Source organism: Panthera onca, chromosome C1, assembly GCF_046562875.1.
Source record: "Panthera onca isolate mPanOnc1 chromosome C1, mPanOnc1 haplotype 2, whole genome shotgun sequence".
NCBI classification, from domain to species: domain Eukaryota; kingdom Metazoa; phylum Chordata; class Mammalia; order Carnivora; family Felidae; genus Panthera; species Panthera onca.
In genome coordinates this window covers 25,012,208-25,024,590 of record NC_138346.1, presented here as the reverse complement: position 1 = coordinate 25,024,590, position 12,383 = coordinate 25,012,208, and the positions used below count along the sequence as shown (strand labels likewise).

At 33.3% G+C, this 12,383-nt stretch overlaps 1 protein-coding gene across 4 annotated transcripts in view; it reads right to left on the bottom strand.

Annotated features, from left to right (window-relative positions):
• ERBB4 (erb-b2 receptor tyrosine kinase 4) overlaps window positions 1-12,383 on the bottom strand; it is a 1,144,263-nt gene that overhangs the window by 670,653 nt on the left and 461,227 nt on the right. The gene's annotated exons all lie outside the window — the stretch shown is intronic.

Below are 12,383 nucleotides of genomic sequence, written 5' to 3'. Positions count from 1 at the left end.
AGAGTTTGCATCTGCTGTAACAAACTGGCAGCAAAACTTCACAACTAAAATAAATAAATAAATTAAAATAAAATAAAATAAGGTAAAATAAATAAAATAAACCTCAATGCATTATAGCTGACTGAGGTTATAATTTTATATTACCAAAAAATAAGATTAAATCTATAATTCTCTAATAGCATAAAAGTATTTTCCTCCATTGGCCTTGGTTCTACTGGCATAAACTATATCCAGTCCTGACCAGGTGTGTGTGTGTGTGTGTGTGTGTGTGTGTGTGTGTGTGTGCGTGTGTGCGTGTGTGATTCTGTGTATGTGAGTGTGTTGTATGCTATCTTTCAAAACGGAGACAGCTATGAGTATCTTAAATGAAACAGTGCAGATCATTCTCTATTATTGAACAAAAAAAGCTTAAATGAATATTTACACAGATTAATCATGAAAGTAATAATACAAGAAAAAAATTACTCAACTAAAAAATCTTTGGGAAGAAGAAAGATCAGAAAGCATGTTAAAACATACATATGCATATATACAATTTATTTGGTGGTCTCTCTTTTTTTTTTTTTTTTGCTTAGAATGACTAGGGATGACTTTGTGGCTCAGTCAGTTGAGCGTCTGGCTTCAGCCCAGGTCATGCATGATCTCACTGTTGGTGGGTTCAAGCCCCACATCGGGCCCTGTGCTGACAGCTCAGAGCCTGGAGCCTGCTTCAGATTCTGTGTCTCCCTCTCTCTCTGCACCTCCCCTCTCGCACTTTATCTCTCTCTGTCTCTTGAAAATAAATAAATGTTATTTTTTTTAAAGTGATAATATGAGTTCATTGTACCCCTTTCAATTACATTGAAATGCAGAACATGAAACATAAAAGTTCACTAAGAGCTCAGTCTCTACAGACAACTACCATTTACATTAGGTGCACATTACTACAACTGTATTTTTGATTTGTTTATAAACAATTGTAGATGTACAAATAGGAATATACTAAAACCAATATATTTTAAACTACTAGCATTATTACTATTAATTTTTTACAAATAGAGCAATATACATATTGCTCTATAATTTATTTTTTCACTTAATACACGGTCATCTTTCTGTGTAGATATTTATAGATCACTCCATTCTTTTTTACTATTTCATTTTTCTCCCTATGTATGCAGAGCACAACTTATTTGACCATCTTTTATTGATCAACCATTGTGCTCTTTCCTTTTTTACTATTAAATATAATGCTATAATAAACATGTGTGGGGTGTGTGTGTGTGTGTGTGTGTGTGTGTGTGTGTTTGGGGGTGGTGAAGGGCAAGTTGAAACATTAGGTCAAGAATTTAAAGAATTTAGGACCTGGATCCTGGGTGCTACAGTGGGTTAAGCGTCCTACTCTTGATCTCAGCTTAGGTGATGATCTCACAGTTCATGGGTTTGAACCCCATATTGGGCTCTGCACTGATGGTGTGGAGGCTACTTTGGATTCTGTCTCTCCTTCTCTCTGCCCCTCTCTGCTTGTGCATGCTCTCTCTCTCTCTCTCTCTCTCTCAAAAATAAATAATAAACTTTAAAAAATAATTTAAAGATCTCATTACTAAGAGATATTGCCAAATTCTAGCCCCCAATATTATATCTATTTTTATTCCCTTTATGCTTGCCAGCAATAGCCACTATTATCTGTATTCTTAATAGCTCTCTCTATATATTTCTAAAAGCCTATGGCCTCACTAATACAATTAACAAATCTAGAGAAATAAACTAGCTGAGACATAAGAGCAAAGATGAATCCTACCAAAACTGTCAGTTGTGTTGCTAAGAAAGCAACTTGAGGTGTTCATGCCCTTAATAATTAAGTTTTGTGCTGTAAAAATATTGACTATACTTTATTTCTCTGTGTAACAACTCCCATAGTCTTCTGATAACCTTCATTACAGAAAGTTAATTGTAAGGATATTATGAAGAAACTTATACAGCACTATTATAAATCATAAAACAAATACACATCATCATGGAAATTTCAGGTTAGGTAATGCATCTTTGTACTTGCTAAGTGCATTTTTACAAAGTATATAAATCAGAGGAAAAAAACATATACACATGCAGAGAACATTTTTGCTACCCTTTCACAACTGGGTTCAGATTTCCTGAGTCTTGTTCCATATATATATATACATACATATATATGTATGTATATATATATATGGAACTATATATATATATATAGTTCCAGCCCAATAACTAAGTATCTGAGGATTATACAGATTTTTCATTGATTATTGTTCTAAATCCTGTAGACTTGTAAAACAATAATCACTTTCTATTCAGCTCATCAATCATAAAGAGTACCAACTCCTTACATAATGGGAATTTTACACAGATCTGGCATCCTTTAATTTAAAGAAAATAGGCAAGAAAAGATAATACATTTGAGGGGGTGGCTTAATAAATCTTTTAAGCTTAAGTTCTATAATAAAATTGTTTTTCAAGTAATGGTTACTCAGTCTTAAGTTTGCCATGCATTATGAATGTATTTCTTTTGAAGACTATATTTTTAAATGTAAATTTGCATGTTTTCCTTTTTAAAAGCACCTACAGCCTCAGAGTTCACCAATTCAGTTCAACTGAAAATATGCTAGAAACACTCCATGGGTCAAAATTTAGCAAATGAGTCCTCAGTAGGGTTTATCTCATTTTATGATATATGGTAAATAGTAAAAAGTAATTCCTTACATTCAAAAGTTTTCTAAGGGTTTACATGGTAAGTTTTTAGGAATTGCTTTTGAACGTTTCTTCTTAATTGTTTAAACTATTCATACCCTTTGCACTGGCTCCCTTTCTATGTCACCTCTGAAATGACAAAACGGTGAAATATACTATGTGGAAAAGATCTCCAAGATGCTTTGAAGCACCTTCTTAAACTGAATATTATTTCTAGATGTTTCATCATCATTTAATAGGTCATTTAAAGGTGTTTCTAAAAATACTCTTTGAAACATTCTTTACAGTCTGTCTTTCCCAGTTTAGAACAAATGTATCAACTGGTAGTCTAATGTTAGTATTGGACATTGTATGTCTACTATAACTTTTCATTTTTTTCTGTCAATAAGACAGATCTCCTCATACAAAGTTATGTTTGTGACATTCATAACTCATACAACAAGGGTTTCAAAGAATTGCAGAAGGTTATGTTAAGAAGAGACATCTCCTACAACAGATTGCTGAAGCAAACAAAAAGGGAGGTGGTGAAGAAGGCAGGAGTTTTTTGCCTCCTGCACTCAACATGCAGGTTATGGGGATAAAATGCAATTGAACATCTTGGGATGTAATGCTTTTCTAGATGTTCTAGAATCTCCTCCAATATTTGCATGTCATACAAAAATGAGAAAGAGTTTTTCCATTGGGGCATTGAGAAACAAACAAGAAAGAGAAAACAATATTTTTTATTTAAAAAACACTTTTTTCTTTAGGACAGTACAGGAATAATCATGCAAAGACATCACTCAATATCAAAGGTACAAATCATATGGCATCAATCAAAATCATAATGCTTCTTTTGCCATCTGACTGGTGTTAATGTTAAACATGTCAATGAGAGCTCCTTCTCTGCTTGAGCTTCAACAAATTCATTGATTAAAATGATGCAAGTCTTTATGGAGAGGCTCATCCAAAAGCTACACATATATCCTCATTTCCCTGCTTCTAACATCCTAACCCAACAGGATGTACCATTTTGGGTAATTCTTTTCAAATGGTCATTGATTGAAGCTGAATCTATAAACATTTGCATGACTTGTATGCTTAAAACTGAATAAAATATTGCATTTCCAGTGAAAAAATTAAGAATATGTGTATGTATTTAAGGGGATGTCAGTTCTGAGTTTTCCATATGTGACATTAATTCTTACAGGCAGCAATCATGAGATAATCATAAAGCAGTCCACTTGGCAAATTTCAGCCTTCATTACACTTGAGATATTTTGTTTTTTACTTTTGAGAGTTAAACTATGGTCAAAAATTGGCTATATAACTGCCTTATAAAGGTTCCAATGAACAATTATATTAAAGAAAGACTAACTAGAAAATAAAACAATGTAATTTTTCATATTTATGAAAAAAATGTTATAAGTGACATTCTACTGGATGAGCTACTGTAAGTCCAATGATCTCTTGAAAGGAAGAATTTAATCATGTAAGGAGAACACATTCACATTTATGTAGAAATGCAGATGTTTACAACTTTTGGTGATAGACTTAAACTATATATGTAGCAATTAATTCAATTAATTATAAACTATTAAATATTTATATTCATATAAAATATTTCTCTTAAAATATCTTGCATATTTTAATTTTTAAAAAACAAGGAGAAAATTCAAGGAGATTTTTATTTGCTTGTTAAATGTGGCAGTATTGTTCGAATTATGTTAAAATTAAAGTAATAAATGCAGATTCTGAGCAAAGAAATTGAGAAATAAAGATGACTATAAAATAATATTTTATGAGAGCATTTGCATATGTTGGCATAGTAAAATGGCATATGTGAGTATTAGTATAGAGGTTTCTTTCCTTTTTTTAATTAAAGACTATCATTATAAAAGAAAACAGTTGCAGTTTTTCAAAATATTTCTGACTTTCTATAAGAATAGCCATTTTCATAAAGTAGATTCAAATAACATTTAGTCTTAAAAACCTGAAAGGGACATTTTCTTGACAGTGATTTAGGAAGATTATGAAAAATTAATGGTGTCCTTAAAGTGTTAGAGAAATATATGTGAAGCAATGTCTCAGGAAAAAGTAGTAACATAGCAAAAAAGTGAAAAATATATACTTAATATACATGTACATGCAGTTATAAATATATGTTGGAATTAGTATCATACACTAAAAAAAAGGAAACCACATGTCGGAAATCCCTTCTCTGATCTTGACCAACCAAATATGTGTTACTTGAAGCATGCTCATTTGTCCTATGAAAATTTGCATTAGAAATTCATCCAGTAGGTCCTCAACATCTACTAATGAAAAAAATGAATGAGTCAAACACCTCTATGATTGATCATACAAGAAGTAACCTAGTATCATTTGTTTTTACTAATAGAAGCCATTAAGATAAAGCATCTGTACAAGGAAAAAGATAAGGGAAGGCCCATGAGTAATAAATGAGCAGTATGGTTATATAAAGAACAAATCATGACAGACAAACCTGATTGCTTTTTCTGAAAGAAGTACAAAATTAATGAATAAAGGGAGTGCAGTACAAGTAATATATTTGGGTTTTCACAGAGTATTTAATTCAATGTTTCATAAGCTCTGACTTACAAAATTAATTCAAATTGGCCTGGAGATGATTATTCTCAGATGGTTTGAAAACCATTTAAAGAGCTGTAAACAAGGGGTAATGATAAATGGCAAAAGACAGAGCTGAGAGGAGGAGTGAACTGTCACTAAGGTTGATTTAGGTCTTAGGTTTCAGTATCTTCATTACTAACATGCAATATGGAATAAACAACACACAAATGAAATTTGAAAACAACAGTAAATTGGAAGGCACCATAAACATAGGAACAGTAAAATAGTCAAGAAGGTGCAAGTGGGAACATAAAAAGGGACTATACAAAAGACTGCCCATGCTAAAAAGGCAAGTGTATGTTAAAAGAGAGTTTGGATTTATTATAAGCAAACAAAGCCAGACAAATCTGGCAAAACAGGTTAACAAAGTAAGTGAGCACAATCCCGTAAGTAATGCATTATGGAAACTCCTTTAAATAAGTATGCACAGATTCTGATGCATGTCTCAATTTTGACAGATTTATAAATGGAAAGGAGTCTTGGATTATAGTTTAACTCAAATTCTGATGTTCGATATGGTACTCCAAATAGGATAATATATATCCTTAAAGAGTGACTTTACATATTCCATTCTCTATTTTTCTTCATATAGATTATCTGCAGAAAAAAAAGGCACTATAATTTGACTATTCTTTGACACTGAGCACACTTACAGGTCTTCTCTTCCCTCATGAGTGCAGGTGAAATGTATGTAGGGAATATCACCTACACAAAAGATAATCACGAAGGTAAACCTTTTGTAAATGACTTTTGGATTATCAATGGCACAGTGCTCCCTCTTTATGTGTGCAAATAATTGAGAGTCGATTGTACACACATATAAGGAAAGATAAATAGGAAGACAAATGACTTCCATGAGAAGATTATTACTTTACTCCACTTTATCCCCTTCTATTGGATAACTCAACAAATTAGAGGGAATTCAGAGCACTGAAACAAAAATGATAAAGGCAATAAAGATATCCACTTATGAGAGTCAATTAAATGAGCTAACCCATTGAGTCCATTTGACAGCCATGAGTGGTGTTACATGGGCAACACCTAGTTTTAGGCTGAAAATCTACAAGAGGAGAGGAATTCTTTTCATGGGATAAGAACAGTTTCCCTCCTACTCTAATTCTCAGATAAAGAAAACTATGATTCAGAGAAAACATTATTGCCTAAGTATTGTTAACAATTTTGACTCATACTTTTATTGTAGAACTATTTCTTAACGACTTAAGAACCAAGTCTTGATTACCCATGGGTAAAAAAAAAAAAATCCAAATTAGAAGATATTAGTGAAAATCACAGTGATTTTTGAAATTAGATAGACCTAGGTTTGAATATTGGCTCTGCCACTTATATAATATGTATGAATGTGATAAAAGCTCCACATCTGAAAAATAGAGATAATAAATTTAACTTAATTCACAAATGTGTTAGATGAGAAAATAGGCACTCACTGAAATGTTAAAGAGTGGAATAATAAATAGTAAATAGTGGGAAAAAGTCACATTCGGTTTTGAAATATATACAAAAATGCCTATGCTTCCCATGTTACAAACTTTTTTTTTTTTAACTGTCATCCCTAATTGGAAGGAAAGATGGTAGAAAGAGCATGATATCTGAGATCATAAAGTGTTAAGAGTGACTACTACTTCCCCATCTACAAATTATATGACTTAGGTAATTTATTTACAGCCTGAATCTCATAGTTCCAATTTACAAAACTATAGGTCAGTAGATGATAAGGCACAGGAAAGGATATACAGTGGATACAGAAAAAAATATTTATCTTCCTTTATCCTCATCTGTATCTTTCCCCACCCAATACCTACTTTCACTATCTGTTTTATTTTCTTTAATGCACATCTCTCTTATGGCAGGCATATTTGACATCATCAGTCTTGACACCCAAACTCAATTTTGGGTAGAAACTATATCTTGTTTATGTTTTCTTTTTCAAATTTTCATAGTTTAAAAATTACCAAATAATATATTTGAAATTACTCTAGTTCAGAGTGTTACATTAAGGAAAGATTACATATTATTAGCTTAAGTATTCCTACATGTGTTGTCTTTGTTTTGTGAAATCACAGAGATGGAGGCTATATTTATATCGCTCAGTCTTTCATCACTGAATACAAACGGGTGACGAATAAAAGCTTTCTAATAGATGACAATTAGGCATATACACAACCTCCTTCTGTTCATCCCTGACCCTTTCAGTTTGGCAGAGTATGGGGAGCCTGACATCTGACTGAAGAGTGAGGAAATAGACAGCTGGGCTTAGGTCATCTTCTTTACATATTTATTTTTGACAGTTGTAGGTTATCTTCACAGGAAAAACTATAAAGTAATATAAGTATATTAAAAATAAAACTGGGAACTGTAAGAGCAGAAATTCCCTCTTCTCAGGAAATTTATTTTATTAATGTCCTTTAAGTACAGTACCATGTCTTCACCATTTCTTCAGCAAATTCCTTTCTTCATAAAGGAAGATGTGCCTCCCTCCCTCCTCCAAAACCCAATACTTTCCCCACTGTTTTGTTCCATTGAGTTAAAACACTTATGAAACAGAAAATATTTCAATTACCCAGAAATATAACCTTTCTAATAAATCCAGGTGAGCAATGGTAGAATGAGTTATCTCTCAGAGTAGTGGTTTTCCATCTCCAGGAGTATGTAAGCCATATTGTTAAAAGAATAGAATGAATGCTGAGAAAAAGAGTCTGCTCTGAGAGTGAATCAATTCCAAGGAGTTTCCACCACTAGGGACCTCAGAAGAGAAAGACGGACCCCCTCTGTATTTCTTGAACATTTCTGGATTGAAAATGATTATTGAGCACCAGGTTATTTTCCAGGTACTGTAGTAGATACTGGGAATACAGGGATAATCAAAGCATGGTTTCTTCCCTTCAGAAGGCCTACTAAGGAAGAAAAAAATGCAGAGGAGATTATAACATGATGTGATAAGTGTAGTGAGACAGATATGTATTTGGGGGTTATGATAGCATAAGGAGGTGGCACTTAGCTCAATGGAACATACAGAGGGCTCTTATTTCCAGTCTTTCATAACACAGAAGCCATATGTTTATGTGTAAGAATTTTTACCATCTTTTACTATGTCAACTTGCTGTTTTGATAGTAGCTAAGATAGTCCAAGACACTAAACTAAATGATGCCATTGCTCAATGGAAAATATAAAGGATTTTAGTTTTCTAGTAATAAAAGCATACATATTCATTGCACAGAATTGGCAAATAAAGAATAGACATGGAAAAAAGACAATATTAGCCACTATTAACATTTTTGTGCTATTTTTATCCCAGTTTTTCCCTTTTCTCTCTCCACATATAAGCAAATAGATAATTATAATAAAAATGTATCATTGTATGTATTAATGTAGAATGTACATGTATGTCCATGGGCACATACATGTTACACCTATAGTAATGCAAATAATTTTATATTCTAAAAAAAACCCAATATTATCTAATAGTTATAAACACTTATGTGAAAAATAATAATTGTACCTTGTTCATAAACTTTTGATAACTAAAGAAGTCTATGTAAAGAATTTAGAACAGTATCTGAGATATAATATGATGCCAATAAACATAGCTGTCATTAGCATTATTGTATTGCCTTCAATATCTTTATATCAGGGTCACCTGTTTCCACAGATAATAAGGGATAGGAACACTATTTTTTTTCATGAAAAACTATTAAAGGTGATCAAATAGATACACATTATGCCTGTCCAGAATGCCAATTCTGAGAATTTCTCCAGTCCTGTCTTCATAATTCATTGCCATGATTATGTTGGGAGTTGCTGTCATCTGGCCTCTGTTAACATGGCCAGGGGTCAGTCAGACTCCTTCCCTGAAATTAATTATTAAAAGGAAACAAACAAACAAAAATTCATTCTTATTTTGGGTATCTCGATTGAGAGCTATCAGCACAGGAGTAGTTGGTAGTCATATTTTCCACTATGTAGGTAAGAGAAGCAGATGACATAAGTGTTGGAAGAAAAAAAATGAAGCCAATTCTCAGAAACAGAGATGAGGAATGGATACAGTATTCAGATAGTCTTTATATTTAGGATTCCCATGTTTCCTGAGGCTCTACTGCCCGCCCCCCAATAAAAAGAAAAAAAAACTGTCCTTGGGTTTTATGAAATAAATTTATATTACTATCATAAATTCCCTTTTTGCCTAAGCTACTTTAGGTCTAACCACTTAATTTTATGGATGAGGTAACAAAGCCCCAGAATAGCTAAATTACTTGCCCAATATCATACAACTTTTAAATTGCAGACATGAAACTGCAAATAAGATAGATTTAAGTATTTAATCACATCTTAATTTTACAGAATTTCTAATACAGCAGCTGTCCCTTGTATTGGGCAGATAGAGAGAGGAAGAGGGAAGGGACAAGGCTAACACATTAAAGCAACAACTTGCCCTGCTCTTCCAAATCCAGCAATGTTGAGAAGAGAGATCATGGCCAGATGATATGTACAAGTCATATGAGAAGATTCTTTTTTTTGTATATAGTTATTTATTTTAAAAACATTTGTTTTAGTTTCAAGTTTTTATTTAAATTTCAGTTAGTTAACATACAGTGTAATATTAGTTTCAGGAGTAGGATTTAGTAATTCATCACTTACATACAACACCCAGTGCTCATCACAAGTATCCTCCTTATACCCATCACCCAATTTAACCCCATGCCCCGGCCCACCACCCCTCCAGTAACCCACAGTTTGTTCTCTTTAGTTAAAACTATGTTTTATGGTTTGCCTCTCTCCTTTTTATGCCCCTTCTATGTTCATCTGTTCTGTTTCTTCAATCATATGAGAAGATTCTGTAAACCTTCTCATTCAAAGTACATGGGTAGGAATATTTTTTCTAAAGATAAAACTCCTGAACTCCAAGAGCCAAACAAAATGTTCACATTCAAGATAAGACTACTGGCAGGCTTCCAACAGTCTCAAATACACCCTGCCAGGGACTTTACTCCTACCCTAAAATTTGTTTCACCTAATCACATCAACTTGTATCTTCTAAGAAAGATACTAGTGAATGTGCATCAGTGATAGGGACCAATGGTGCCTTAAAGAGATCACCCATCAACTTTTACTAGTGTAACCCTCTATATGGAAAATGTGGGCATAAACAAGAAGGTTTTAACACATACAAAAAATCTCTAAAACCCATTGATGCAATACACTTCATTAAATAACGAGTATACAACATTGTTTTTTTGCTTATATTGCTTAGAGACTAAAGGACATTTCCACAAAGCAAACAATAACAGAAGTAAAAATAATTTTACTGTGATAAATAGAATGTATGTATAAATTTATGCAAGTCAACGAATACAACTTATAATAACATTACTAATGTCATCAATATCAGCTACACCCTATAGCTATAATTTTGTCATCAGTCTTTGTTTCCATACCACATCATCATGGTTCCTGGCACGTAGTAACTGTTTAACAAATGTTTGGTGAATTAATAAAATCTATTAACAATCCTCACCCTGCTGGGTTTCTCTGTGACACTTCCAGCCGCTCAGCACTCTACACAGCCCAAACAGCTTGAGAGGTGAAAATCTGCACTCTAGCGAAGAGAGTTCTAAACAGGAGGCCAGGGGAAGAGATTCTTAGATCTATCTAGACACTGGCATTAACTTTCCTCATCTATAAAACATGTCTGCTGCTTTAAATATTTCTAAGAGCTAAATTCTAATAACATTCTATGTTTTTTTTTAATGACAAGGAAGATGCCATGGGTACATTTTCAAAGCAGAAAAGGGTGAGAATCCTAGCTTTAGCATTTATTTGTGACCTCAGGCAATTTACTCAACTTCTCTAGATTTTAGGTTTTTTCTTCTGTTAAACAGGAATAATATTTACTTTATAGAACTGTCATGGGAGTCAATTGAAATAATGTGTATAAAGCACTAGGCACAGTGTCTGACACTAACAGCTCAAAAATCATTACTTGGTATTATTGTTACTAGTATTGTTCATTTGTTCTTGCTGTTATTTATCTGCTCTCCTTTCTGAGCCAGGAACAAGTGGAGATTTCTTCATCTAATCAGAATTTAGTGGGAAAAGGTCATCAAGGAGACTAAACCCTGCAGCTCTAATACATAAAGGACAAATCAAGTAACAGCATCAAAGTGTTATTGAACTGTGTAGTCTTTGAACAGTCTAATAAACAGAAGTTTTCTATTGCAGGTATCATCTTATTTTAAAGTAGGGCATAAATGAAATTCTAACTTATATTAAAGGAGGCTAGAATGATTATGTTTATTAAAGAAAGACACAGACTTTAAGGATTAAACATCAGTGCTGGAAGCACTTTGTGGAAGAAGGGTTGAATAAAGGATGTATTCATCTATCTCTTCCTAGATACAACCATCATAACAAATCTGATATTCACACAAGAGCATCATATGAGAGAGCGAAGACTTGGATGTGCAGCAAACTTACAGATGTCAACGAACTAGTGACTGGCAAAAGTGAGACCCAAACCCTGGCTGGCAGTTCCCTAAGGGAATGGCTAAGAATGTCAGTGTCCAATCACCTGCTTTCTCTGGCTAGTATGGTTCTACCTCAAGAAACACTATTGCTGCAAGGAAGCAACTAACATGGGGCTTATGATCAGGAACCTTGGCATCTAACACATGAAAAGGCACATACTTGATAGGAATTACCTAAATACCTAGCAAAAATGTCTTTAGGGGCACCTGGGTGGCTCAGTCAGTTAAGCATCTGACTTCAGCTGAGGTCATGATCTCATGGTTCCTGAGTTCAAGCCCCACAGTGGGTTATGCTCTGACAGTGAGAGAGCCTGCTTGGGATTCTCTCTCTCTCTCCCTCTCTCTGTCCATTCCCTGCTTCTAGTGCTTCTGTCTGTCTCAAAATAAATAAAGTTTTTTTTAAAAAGAATGTTTGTTTGAAAACATATTAACTTTTTTTTTTTTCATAGTCTTAGAACATCTTCTAGGAAATAATTAAAATTGTCAAAAAAAGCTCTGAAGGAAAT